Consider the following 12,943-nt stretch of genomic DNA (forward strand, 5'->3'; position numbering starts at 1 on the left):
TTAATGCTGTTGTGTTGTCACTTAATGTTGTGTTGTGAGTTAATGCTGTTGTGTTGTCACTTAATGTTATGGTGTTGGGAGTAGTTGATTGTTTTCTAAAATGCAGCGTTTTTATGAATGTTTCATTTTTGTTAATGTTGTTGTGTTTTCAACTTGTGTTTTCATAGCTAATGTTGTTGTGTTTCATTTTTGTTCATTTGTGTTGTGTGTTAATGTTGTTGTGTTTTCAACTTTTGTTTGCATCGCTATTGTTGTTGTGCTGTGCAGCCGTGGCCCACCGTAGAAAAAGGTCTGTCAGAAGCACTATGCCAAAGTTTGATGATTTGTATTTGATGCAGCCATGTGATTCTGCTTGCTTTGCATCTCTGAAAATTGTGTTCATTGGACATTGGTAATCATTGGCTGCTGATGACATTGACATTAAAATCTAAGGGTGCAGGTGTATAATCACAGTGTCTTTCTTTCATTTGGGTTTTGAAAATCCATCGCAGGTTACGTTAGCGTGCGTAAAACATATTTGTATGCAAATGTGCCTGGGATTTCTGCAACATTTTGACAATGCTGGAGGTTGTGGAGCAAAACATCAGACTACTGCAGATTTAGTGTACGCACGAAAAGCTATGGATATCCTGATTTTTATTATAGAATAATGTCAATACCCTTTTCGAGAAATTGTCAATTATTTTTCAACAATATTTTAAAGCAAAAAAAAAACATGAATAAAATACAAATAACAGAATAGGTTAACACATCCTTAAATGTTGGGTTATATTCAGATAAAAAGTCAGATTCTGAAAGATCAAGGGTTATTGGATTAATTGGAATGACAGACTTTTAGCTTGTAATGTAGAGATGTAACAAAGTAGAAAGAAGTAGAAAGCAATGGTTTAGAGACCCTTTCCAAAGGCGCTGTAAGTAACCCATGAGGTAAAATGCTGTTTATTAAAGACACTAATATACAGCCTACTTCTGTATATTACATAGTAATCAGCATGGCAGAGCCCATTTCCTCAAAGTACTAGCACCCCATACAAAGGGCCCCTTTACATTATGAGGTATAGAGAGTAAAACAAGAGAGTAATGTGTCTTACTTTGCATATCATTTCAATTTACATTGGTATGTGTCACTTTGTACCACTAAGCAAAGAAAGGGTTGAGAGATGGTATCGAGGGACCTGTGCGAACAACAACTTGACTCACACCTCATCAGATTAACTATTCAGGCATAATTTCATAGGGTACATTAGGTTGCCTGTATAACATTTAGCTACACAAGGCTGAATAATTACAGTAGGCTAAATGCCATTTCATGCTCCACCTCAATTCCCCCTTGATGATTAGACATGGTCAAATATAACCCATTGGAAGGTGTTGCAAAATCTGACATAGTGGTATCTATCAGGGCTTTACATTTGAGAATTGGAATCTCTCTCTATTTGGCTCAGCGAAACTTCATGCTTAATCCTTTACTCATCCAAAATAACCCCAGCCTGTACATGAACAGCCCAATTGCATTTGAGGAACAAATGTTGGCTATGGATGGGAACTTAAACTTGTCATTTACTCATTAGCTCAGTTGGAAATGCAAATCTATAAACAGAATGGTGCAATATTATTTGTGTTAAATTCATTGCCACAAAACATATACATTTCCAAATCTGTAACTACACCGGTCCAATGAAATAATGACCACACTTCGTACAGATGTCTTTGATAATTTGTTTCTCTCTCTCTTGTTCTCTCGTCAGCAGACACCTTGAAAACTATAGGAAAATAAAGAATATAAAATATAAATAAATAAACTCTCATCATGTGACCCATTGCATTCCCTTATTAAAATATGACATAAGGAGCGCCCACATTTCAACCAAACATTGTTTCAAGGTGGTATATTTTAGACACATTTAGATCAATGTTAACCCCTTTTTTAACATCCCATTCATCACGTCTGCAACCATTCCAATGATAGCATGAACCCAATCAGGAACCTGCCAAAATGTGAAATGAACATTCTGGCGTCTCCATGAAACATGTCTCTCAGACAGTTACAAAAATCCTTTATTGTATTCTTAAATGATAATTGTACTTTTATTATTCTTAATGTTAGTTGGTTCATTACCTTGAAAAGAACATATGTATCAAGAGAAATGGTAATCTATGGTTCAGTAGAACAAAACATTAGCTAATTTTAGCCACCGCTGGCTGACAATAAATGAAAGTAATGGGGATGGTAAGCATGTCTTACAATAACTCTCAAAAACCTGAAATCAGTTATGTATTTGGTTCAATGTTTCTTAAAGGTGATATGAACATTTTAAAACAAATTGCTCACATGCCACAATTAGTTCCATAGATTGCTTGCTAGTGGTGGCTAAAGTTAACTGAAGTATATTATGGCTATTAACCCTTGAACGTAAGTACCCCAGATCTGGGGTACTAAACTAGAAGATGGGCAGTAGTATCAGAAAGGTTTAACCAATCCGCTAAAGCTAGATGTTGTCTGAAAGCTGTGAATCTCCTCTTTCCGGTCGTGTATAATACCTCTGTCCTAGGTCTTACTACCTTTTATGGGCATGCAGCAATGTATGACCCCCCCCCCCCCCCACGACACCAACACAAGATGGCTGCTACCTAGTCTCAGCGTCGAATTTTTATGAAACTAGTCAAAGTAATGATTTACATCGAAGCCAGACACTCCATCGAGCAGAATAACATCTTATATGGCTGCCTGGGGGCTACTATTATCGATCCAGACCTCTGAGAGTCAACATCTTCATTGGAAAATCCGTTTTCAACAAATACCATACCTCTCACAAGGTAAGCTTCGATTTGGTCTGTGGTTGAGCAAAAGCTTCATATTAGGTATCAAATTAATCGTTAGGTTCTTAGGAACAAAACTAGACTATCGGCATTGTTTTCTGATCATGTATGACTACATAGCAATGTCAAATGTCCACAGAGTGCCTACATGTTTTTGCACAAAATACATTGCCTTGTTCGCTTACGCACGGTAAACATCGTATTCACTTGCATTTGGCTAATATGAAACCTGGCTAGCCTTGTAGCCAATGAAATAAGCTTTCCAGTGATATGCAGATGTCCTAGGTGGGGGATAGCCACTCCAAGGAAACCTTCGCGCAAAAGGTACCATTGTTACTCTGCTCTGGAACGAGGCGCATGGCGCACGCTACTCAGCTATTGTAAACAATTAGATTCAGCGATTATACAATAATTATGGCTTCGCAAGGAGTAAAGAGAAGCAAAAAACGAAGAATATTGAGCAGGGGGCTAAAGAAAACGAGTAAATTGTCCGTCTTGGAGGCTTTGCATGCTGTAGTCTCATGGACTCTGACGTTAGCGGTTTGGACCTGGGCTATCTGTTGATGGATTGGATCCACTAGTAGATCGGTAAGTAAATTCTTGTCATACATTTTATTCATGTAATGTATTATATGTATTTATTTTGTATGATTGGCTAAGTTACATGTTCATTGCAACGTTATAGACGTCGTGTTGCGTTCCAATGGAACAGCATTTCTTTGTTTATAATGAAGCTATGCTACTTGGTGCGTTTGATAAATAAGACTTTTATATTAGATTAGATTCAACTTCACTGTCATGCTTGTTATTCATGTTATATATTATATGTATTTATTTAGTATGAATGTCCTGTTTTTTGAACCTTTTGGATTTAGTTTACGTAGCCTTACTTACAATGGCCATTGCCAAGTTGTAGTCATTGGGTCCCGTGCCACATAAATAGAATTTCTTTGTCCTAGACGACTGTAATTCGGTGCGTTTGATAAATAGAATACTTTGACCTTAGATTAGATTCAACTTCATTGTCATACATGTATTATATGCATTTATTTTGTATACTGGGCCAGTTTTCTTTTTTATCCTTTGGATTTAGTTTACATGGCCACAGATGTATGCATGTAGTAACTGAAAACGTCTTTATCAGACTTTGTTTCATACTTCTAACTTCCTCACTTAGAACTGATGGATGTAGTTTGTGTTTTCTGTGCAAACAGTTTAGTTTTGTTCTTTTCATTATAATGTAGATTTTTTTATGAATCAATTGTAATGATGTGCATCTCACAACAACATATCCCTTTATTTTATTTACCACAGAGAGAAAGATCTGAAGATGAGGACTGGCAGCCATCCCTCCCCAGCAAGCGCCCCTGCTCCTCAATGTCTCCACCCCCCACAGTTGTGTCTACCACCCCCACTCCAGGCCAGACATTTCTTTTGGGGGAAATTTTTTAGGGAAATCTTTTGGGGAATTTCTATCTATTGCTGTTTATAATAAGATTGATAGTTTTTATACTTTCTGTAGTGTTGTTTTTATAGTGAATATGTACTTTTAGGCACATCCAATGTGCAAAAACAGTGCCATTTATAAATAGTTGTCAGTTATTGGATTTTGCACTACTTTATAAATGTTTGATAACACATTTAGTTTTTTGACCTTTTATTCATCACACTTTATTGCTTTTATAATGGGATTGATTGTTTTTATATTACTTATAATGTGGTTTTTATAGTGAATATTTACTTTTAGGCACATCCAATGTGCAATAACAGTGCAATTACCCTTTCGGGACACTTTGGAGAGGTTGAAAGGACACTTGAATGTATGGCACATTATAATAAAATAATAGTTGTAAAAAAAAATTATATAAAATTTTTATTAATTTTTTTTTTTTTTGATATTTACATTTTTGGCACATCCAGTCTGCTGAAACAGAGCAATTATCACATTAGGCCACTTTGGAGAGGTTTAGGGACACTTGGGAACGTCTATTGACACCACACACTAAAACAGCTGCCCAGCTCATACTCTTATGTGTATCAAGTTCAAATTTTTTGGTGATGATGGTGACATGTTTGGGAAGCCATTTGTTGTGTTTTCAGGCTAGAACAGCCATAATTGAATGATTGCTTGTTTTTCAAAAAACCTAATTAACATAAAAATGAGTAAAAAACGGTTAGAAACTTTTGTGTTTCATCTTCTGTATTTAGAACTCCCTCATTCCCTCATATATTCTGATTATTTCCTCATAATCTCCCAGGTGTCTTGTTTCCAAAGATACCAGGATTGTGCATGTCCTAACAACATAAGTCCACATGAATAGCAGTTACTTTTGGGTATGTCTATTTAGGCGGAAATTAGCATTTCTGCATTTACATTCAACAGGTTAAAGAAAACAAAACCATGGTTTACTGTTACTCTTGGCCAATGTTTTAGGAGGAGGCACCATATAACATCAAGTTGTAAAAAAGTGTTATTGTTCTTTAACCAAACCAGACGCAGCACCTGTCAAACTCAGATATTTCTCTAGAAAAAGCAGCACCCGCTAGCTTGGAAAGTGGTGTCTTGAGCGAGCAATATCTGAAGATTACATATAAATTAATATTGCAGGTAAAATATTTGTAGATACCATTTAGAAAAGTTATTGTAGTGTAAAAAGGCACCAAGGTATTTCTGCTTCCTTGACTCTGTCATATAAAGGGATTTCCATAGTCTCGTGCAGAGTTGGCAAGCATCTACTGGCGGAAGCAATTAGTTCATGATTTACTGACGTCATTATACGTAAGCTGCGGTTATCACAGCTTCCCCATAATATGCCCCTAAACAAGAAAGGAAACTGAAGCAGTCCAGGATTAGTCAAATACTCTCTGGGGTCTCATGCCCAACATAAACTGACAGAGCTTGATTCATTAAACTAATCTCAAAGAGAGCATAACTATCCCACAAAGCATATTTACAGCATTTCATTTACACCTCTTTCTTTTGAAACAGACAAATGGGAATTTCAGGTTAATGACACATTGTGTTTTCGATCCCTTTCAGTTTGTACAATCTTGTACTGGAAATCTTAGAAAGTGTCTGTGCCTCCAAATACATTGCCTGTGATTTTTGACAGGGCACTGAAAAGGACAACAGAAGGCACGGCTGAAATAAGAGCTATTCAGAATGGCAGCGTTTGTAATCAAATTTTGTGTATGTCTATGCCCAGTAAAAATAACAAACAGTAATAAACATCAAAGTGTGTACATTCTGAAAGTCTTTACTCAGCTGCTGTCTGAATTAAGGCTGCATAGTCCTGTCCAGTTCCACCTCACTTGAACATTCACATGGCATCTGTCTTGTAATTAATCCCCTGGTGTGGCGCTCAATCACTGTTACAATGGCATCTGACATACCTCCTGCTCAGACACACACATGTTTACCCGCCAACGTACACTTTTACCCGGTTGTGGTGTTACTCATCTTATGGCTCATTAATGACTTAATAGTCCAATATTATGCCAGGATATTCTGTAATAGTTATGCTTTCCTCGTACGTTTACAATTAGTGCTTTACAGACAATAAAAACAGAAGTAGAAATACAATAATAAAAATATATATAAATATAGTTGCATTGCAACAATGGACGGGGTCCTCCAATATGCTGAGTATAGGAAAATGGTCTGGTAGGGTAAACTCACACTGTATATCTTTGTATAGTCATATATAACAGTCCACTGTCTAAGATGTGTGTGTGTAGAAGTATATTGAGTATATACAAAGTACTGCCATAGAGTGTCAATATGGTAAATATAAGAAAATATTCAGATAAGGGACATTTGTGTCCATGTGTGTGTGGTCATATAGATCTCCGAGCCAACAGACTACTGCCTGAGACAATAGACAGACAAGCACTGAGAGTGAAAGAGGCAGTGGTAAGGCAGTGCTATGGCTGTGGGTTATTGCTGCCAGTGTATGTGTGCAAGGGAATGGTATTTTGAGCAAAAGGTAACAGAATGAGACTATCAGATATACATTAAGGGTAAGATGTTTTTGCGAAGCATTGTATTATTGTAGTATTGAAAACAGGAATAAAAATATAGTACACACCATAGAGAAGTAGCAAAAAGTTCAGTGCAAAAACAAAGAAAAACTACAGGAAGAATAAACAGGGCATCTGCAGAGTAAATCCCAAAAGGTGAATTAAGTGGATGTAAGTACTTAAGAAAAAGTAAGATAAGATAAATAAAAAGGCAATATGAAACTAGAGCAGTACATTTCCTGGAGAAAATGTGGTGTGCTTGTTAGCTGTTTAAAAAGTATTTATGGTTCAAAATATTGTTTACCTATTGAAAGGTTTGGATTCTGTATTTTTTAAGGTTCAAGAGATATTGTTGGTGAGGGTAATGTGCATAAATTAGCATACATGACATAGTTAAAGTTTATAAAAGTGACAGGTCTCATGTCTGTGACTCGAACGATTTCAAAGATACAGCCTAATAGTTAATTAATGCTAACTATGCTAATTAGCATGGGTAAAATCAATAACCGTTTCATAATTTGCAGTGGGGATAGCTTAAACGTGTGAAAAAAAGTTGGTTTCGTGTCTGTGGCACGAACGGTTCAAAGGATAAAGCCTAATAGGTCATTAAGGCTAGTTACGCAAATTAGCATATGTAATAAACGTTTCATCATATGAACTGGGGATAGCTTAAACAATCAAATGTATTTGTAAAGCCCTTTTTACATCAGCAGTTGTCACAAAGTGTTTTTACAAAAGACCCAGCCTGAAACCCCAAGGAGCAAACAACATCACGTGTGAAACAAAGTTGGTTTCATTTCTGTAGCTCGAACGGTTCAAAAGATACGTAAAAAACTAGCATACGTAAAATCGATAAACGTTTCCTAATTTGAAGTACGGATAGCCTAAACTAGTGAAACAATGTTGGTTTCCGTCTTGGTGGACTTTATATGTTCTTGAGGCTTTTTTGTTAATCATGAGAATGAGGCAGGTACAAAATAAATCATCACTGTAGGTTAAACGGGGTGGAAATGGCATCATTTTTAAATTAGCTCATTTAATTGTGTAGTGTAGTGCCCCTGGGGGAAGAATCGGGGCAGGGGTCTGTATGGTTGATACACGTGAACTATGTTAACAGAATGCATGTTTATAGCACTTTTTTACCATGGAATTTGAGTTATTAAGCATTTTACGCATCAATAATAATGATAATAATACTAACAATAAAAATAGGGTTTCTTCTACAGCAGAACCCCTAAATATATATATTATTTAAAAAAATACAGTAAGCAAAAAGAAAAAGCAAAATATCATAAAAACACAATGATTAAATATTTGTGAAAGCCATCTTATAAAATGAGGTTTTAGGTAAGATTTTAAAGAATGCACTGACGCAGCATCTCAGACATTTTCTGGTAGGCTGTTCCTAGAGTTTAGGGGCCGGTTTGGCAAAGGCCTCTTAAAGTTCCATGACCCTCTGAAACAAATTATTTGCTTAAATATTATGAAATAGAGAATCATTATTGTTGAAAGGCAAAAGCCCTCTTTGCAGCTTGACCTGAGCTGTCAACAGACAGACGGATTCAACATACACATACAAGCTGCAGGGTCACTGCTAAAAAGCTTGTTCACACATTACCTTAGCCTAGGCCTAAGAGCCTCCAAAGCCCTGGGCTAAGCAAGTGTCCACACTTGCATTATTTTGAAGTAGGGTAACACCACCCTTAGCCTAGAGCTAACTGGCCCAGCTCTGAAGCAGGGTTAGAACTGAATTTTCAGGGCTAGCCCCAGAAACACAGTGACAAAGTAACCTGTATGAAACTGGGTCAAGAACAAAACCATAGAACGTTTACTGTACAATCACAAATGCTGCACTCTCTCTTAATTTACATATGCTCTTGCCATATGCGGTTACCATGTTTGGTCCTTTCGCTCTGCGAACTTCCATTGTTTCAGTATACCTGCTTTATCTTAGCGAAGTAGTTTCAGCAGTTTGCTTTGGCGTAAATCTAGCAAACATGTCGAAAGAATAAAGGTTGACTAGTTACATTCTGTGCCTTATATTCATATTCTCACAGTGCTGTTTTTGTCTTTCTTTGCGTAGTTTTAACAAAGTTGTCAAAGAAAAAGCCGACAAGGTGGGCATCTTGATCAACTGATGTCAAAAGGTCATTAACTGAATCTGGGGAGAGTAACATTGATCGTGTGTCAGGGATGTACTGTCTCATTATTCACATGCCAGAACAAAACATTAGTAGCTTGTCATAGAATGTAAAACAGTCTTGTGCCGTGTTTTTGTGTTAGCCCAGGGCTTAGGAATACAGGTGTGAATCCTTAGCCTAGAGCAGAGGTGTCAAACCGGTTCCACGGAGGGCCGAGTGTCTGCAGGTTTTTGCTCTCTCCTTGTACTTGATTGGTTAATTAGGTCACTGATTGGTTAGTTTCTACCCTCACCTGGTTGTGTAGGTATGAACTAGGAACCAATTTATAGGAAAAACCAAAAACCTGCAGACACTCTGCCCTTTGTGGAACCGGTTCGACACATGTGGCCTAGAGTTTAACCCTAGCCCAGAGTTAACAAACTCTTGGGGGAACACAGGCTAAGCTAACACAGGGCCAATCTTAGCCTGGGGCTATGGACAATGCAGTGTGAAAAATTGTTAGGACTCATGTTGACTACAAAACCCACAATAAAATGCTCTCTCTAAAAAAGTATAAAATGTTAGAACCTCACTGTTCAAGTAATAAGCATGTTTATAATTTAATGAAGATGTTACACAACATCAAACAGAAGATAAGTGTATATTGTAATGTTATGGAGATTGTTTGGTTTCAAAGTATATAGAACAAAGAAAACACACATGCTTACGGGCCCAATAATAATAGAGAGACTCAATGTGTTATGCAGCTGTAATTTTTAACCCTCCATTTGATCACCCATGACACATACGTACTGTGCAAAAGTTTTGCACAGGTGTGAAAATATGTTAAGTATGAACACTTTCAAAAACATATGTTAATAAATAATGTTAATCAATTAACAAAATGCAAAGTGAGTGAACAGAAGAAAAATCTAAATCAAATTAATATTTGGTGTGACCACCCTTTTCCTTCAAAACAGCATAGATTCTTCTAGGTACCCTTGCACAGTCAAGGCTTTTATACGCATATAGTTGTATGATTAAACAGTTATACTAAACAGTTGCTAATGACATTCAACTCAAAATGTAGGTTGAAAAACAATCATTAACTGACACAGAAACAGCTGTATAGGAAGAAAAAACTGGTTGAGGAACAGCCAAACACAGCTAACAAGATCAGGTTGCTTAAGAAAGTTTATTGTCAAAGGTCATACACCATGGAAAGACTGAGCACAGCAACACGACACAAGGTAGATATACTGCATCAGCAAGGTCTCTCCCAGGCAGACATTTCAAGGAAGACCAGGGTTTTCCAGATTTGCTCTCCAAGTTCTTTTGAAGAAGCACAGAGAAACTTTTCTGCTGTAACCACTGAGGGGTCGACATGCCCCCCCCCCCCCCCCCCCCCCCCCCCCCCCCCCCCAAAACATCAGTGAGCCACCACCATGCTTTGCAGTGGGGATGGTATTCTGTTCACTATAGGCCTTGTGGACCCTTCTCCAAACATAGCGCTTATGGTTGTGACCATAAAGCTCTATTTGGTCTCGTCTCTCCAAATTACAGTGTTCCAGAAGCTGTGAGGCGTGACTGACTGACTGGCATTTGCAAGGCTTTGGATATCTTTTTGTATCCTTTTCCATCTTTATAAAATTCCAATACCTTGTTACGCAACTATATTCAGTGCATCCACACGAGAGCTAACAAACTCATTGACTATTTATACAAAGACATTGATTGCAATTTAAAAAGCCACAGGTGTGAGAAATTCACCTTTAATTGTCATTTACACTGTGTGTGTCACCCTGTGGGCCATTTGGGGAATTTCTGTTATCATTATGGTTTAAAAAGGAGCCAAACAACTATGTGATAATAAATGGCTTCATCACTATCCTTAAATAGAACACAGGTTTTTGCATGATCAGTCATATTTTCTAAATCAGCGCCAATATTTCACAATTTCTGATAGGGTATGCAAAGGTATGAGCACAACTGTACATTCATAAACTTCAACAAAACCTACCAGGTGTGAGCAACTGCATGTGCACAGCATTTTTCTATGGGTATAATCATAGAATTACATGATTTCATATAATCCCTTTTCATTTAATAACCTATGATCTATGTGGGGCTATGGCTGTTAGTATTACACAGTAGTGCAACATAAACATGACAAGCAATCCTATTTTAATTTGATTTCCAATCAGCCACTTACCTCTGACCTTACATGAAATGTTACTGTTCTCATCAAACCACAACCAACCATGTTGTTCTTGTTCTTATCACATTGTTTGCTCAACCAGGAAGTCTAGCCCGAGTCTTTATGTGCCAAGGGACCCCTGGGCTTGTTCTCGAGCCAGATTCGAACACTGGTCTTGCAGTGATGTGAGCCAGATACGAACCCATGCTGCCATGAAATATTTGAACCAGTTGTCTTAATTTTTAAGCACATTTCACAGATGGGCAGATTTCAAAAAGTCTGGGGAAATCTTCAGAAAGCAATCTTTAGTGGAAACCTTAAATCCCAGGATGAATAAGTGTACCAATGCATCATCAGGTCTGCAAATGTGAGGCAAGCCACATCACAGGAATTTACTGTGTTACACTTATTTATCCTAGGATTCAAACCAAACAGTCCAGGCCCAGTGGAACAATACATCACACCCTGAAGTAGTGTTGATGCATTTTCTGTTCATGAAAATGTTCATAGAATTGAATCATAATTATTTTGTTTTGTTTGATATTTTATTTTAAAAAACAGACACTCAAAATCAATTATTGTAAGGTAACAATCATAGTCATAGTCCATAGATGTTTAGGTTGGGGGTGCTGATAATGGTTGAATAAGCGCTGGTGGACAGAAGCTACAAGTGAATTTCATAATCTCTTCAGCGGGTGCAGAGGCATACAGCCTTCGGTGTAGCTGTGGAGCAGACGTTTCAGCACCACTACTTCTTGCAGCTATGGTGACACTGACTTTATGTTGGAAAATATTGCTAGAAAGTAAAGAAATAAAAGAAATACGTTGCTTGAATAAGTATTCATTTCTCAGACATCAATATTTGGTGGAGGCACCTTTTACCACAACACCAGCTTAAAGTCTATTAGTAAGTATGTATCAGCTATGCATACAGTGTTGTAGTTGCTTGGCTACATGTTGTTTAGGTCAGTGGGACGATACATTTGAACTGGATTTCTCACATAGTGCCACAGATTTTCAACGGCACCTTATAATAATTGATTTTGAGTGCCCTTGTTTTAAAATAAAATATCAAACAGAAATGTAAATGTATTTCTGTAAAATAACAACATCAGTCTGGTTTAAATATATTTGCAACATTGATAGATAAATAGATAGATAGAAAGTAAATAGATATTTGGTAGACTTTACCCACAGAGTTGCTGGACTAATGGCAAACTGTCTGTTTGGCTGCCAGGTAGCTGACTTGTTCTCAATCTTTTGAATGATGCATCCATAGCCCCCACAGCACCGAAAGGCATCAATGCTAGTCTTTTCATTTCATTCTCGAAGGTTATAGCTCATCCCGTAGGCTGACTATACCACCTACTACAGAAGTGTGGTGGTTTTCCTTATAGTGAATGTAGCTTACAGCTGCTGAAGAATTACCCAGGCGGTTGCTACACATTCACGGTTTCTTATCCAGCTAACTTATAGTGGAAAAGGATATGTTGAAAGAGATTTGGATCTTTCTATCAGACTGATGCTTCTCCCTCCTGGTACCATCAACACTCCCTGTGTTTACCACTCCCTTTCTGAACTGCGTCAACACTGTTCCATTTGTAGAACACTATCATATAAGTCAAGACCTTCCAGTGCCAGAAAACTTTGTTGGTTTGATTTTAAAGAGTGTAAGACTTCAGGATGGGAACTGCTTAACAAACCAGAAAAGGAATCAGGCAAGCCTAGTTCAGCCAGCCCGCAATAAACATTTATAAAATAAATGAAATGAGGAGAGAACTGTGGA

The sequence above is a fragment of the Esox lucius genome, chromosome 7 (genome assembly GCF_011004845.1).
Source record: "Esox lucius isolate fEsoLuc1 chromosome 7, fEsoLuc1.pri, whole genome shotgun sequence".
In the NCBI taxonomy this organism is placed as follows: domain Eukaryota; kingdom Metazoa; phylum Chordata; class Actinopteri; order Esociformes; family Esocidae; genus Esox; species Esox lucius.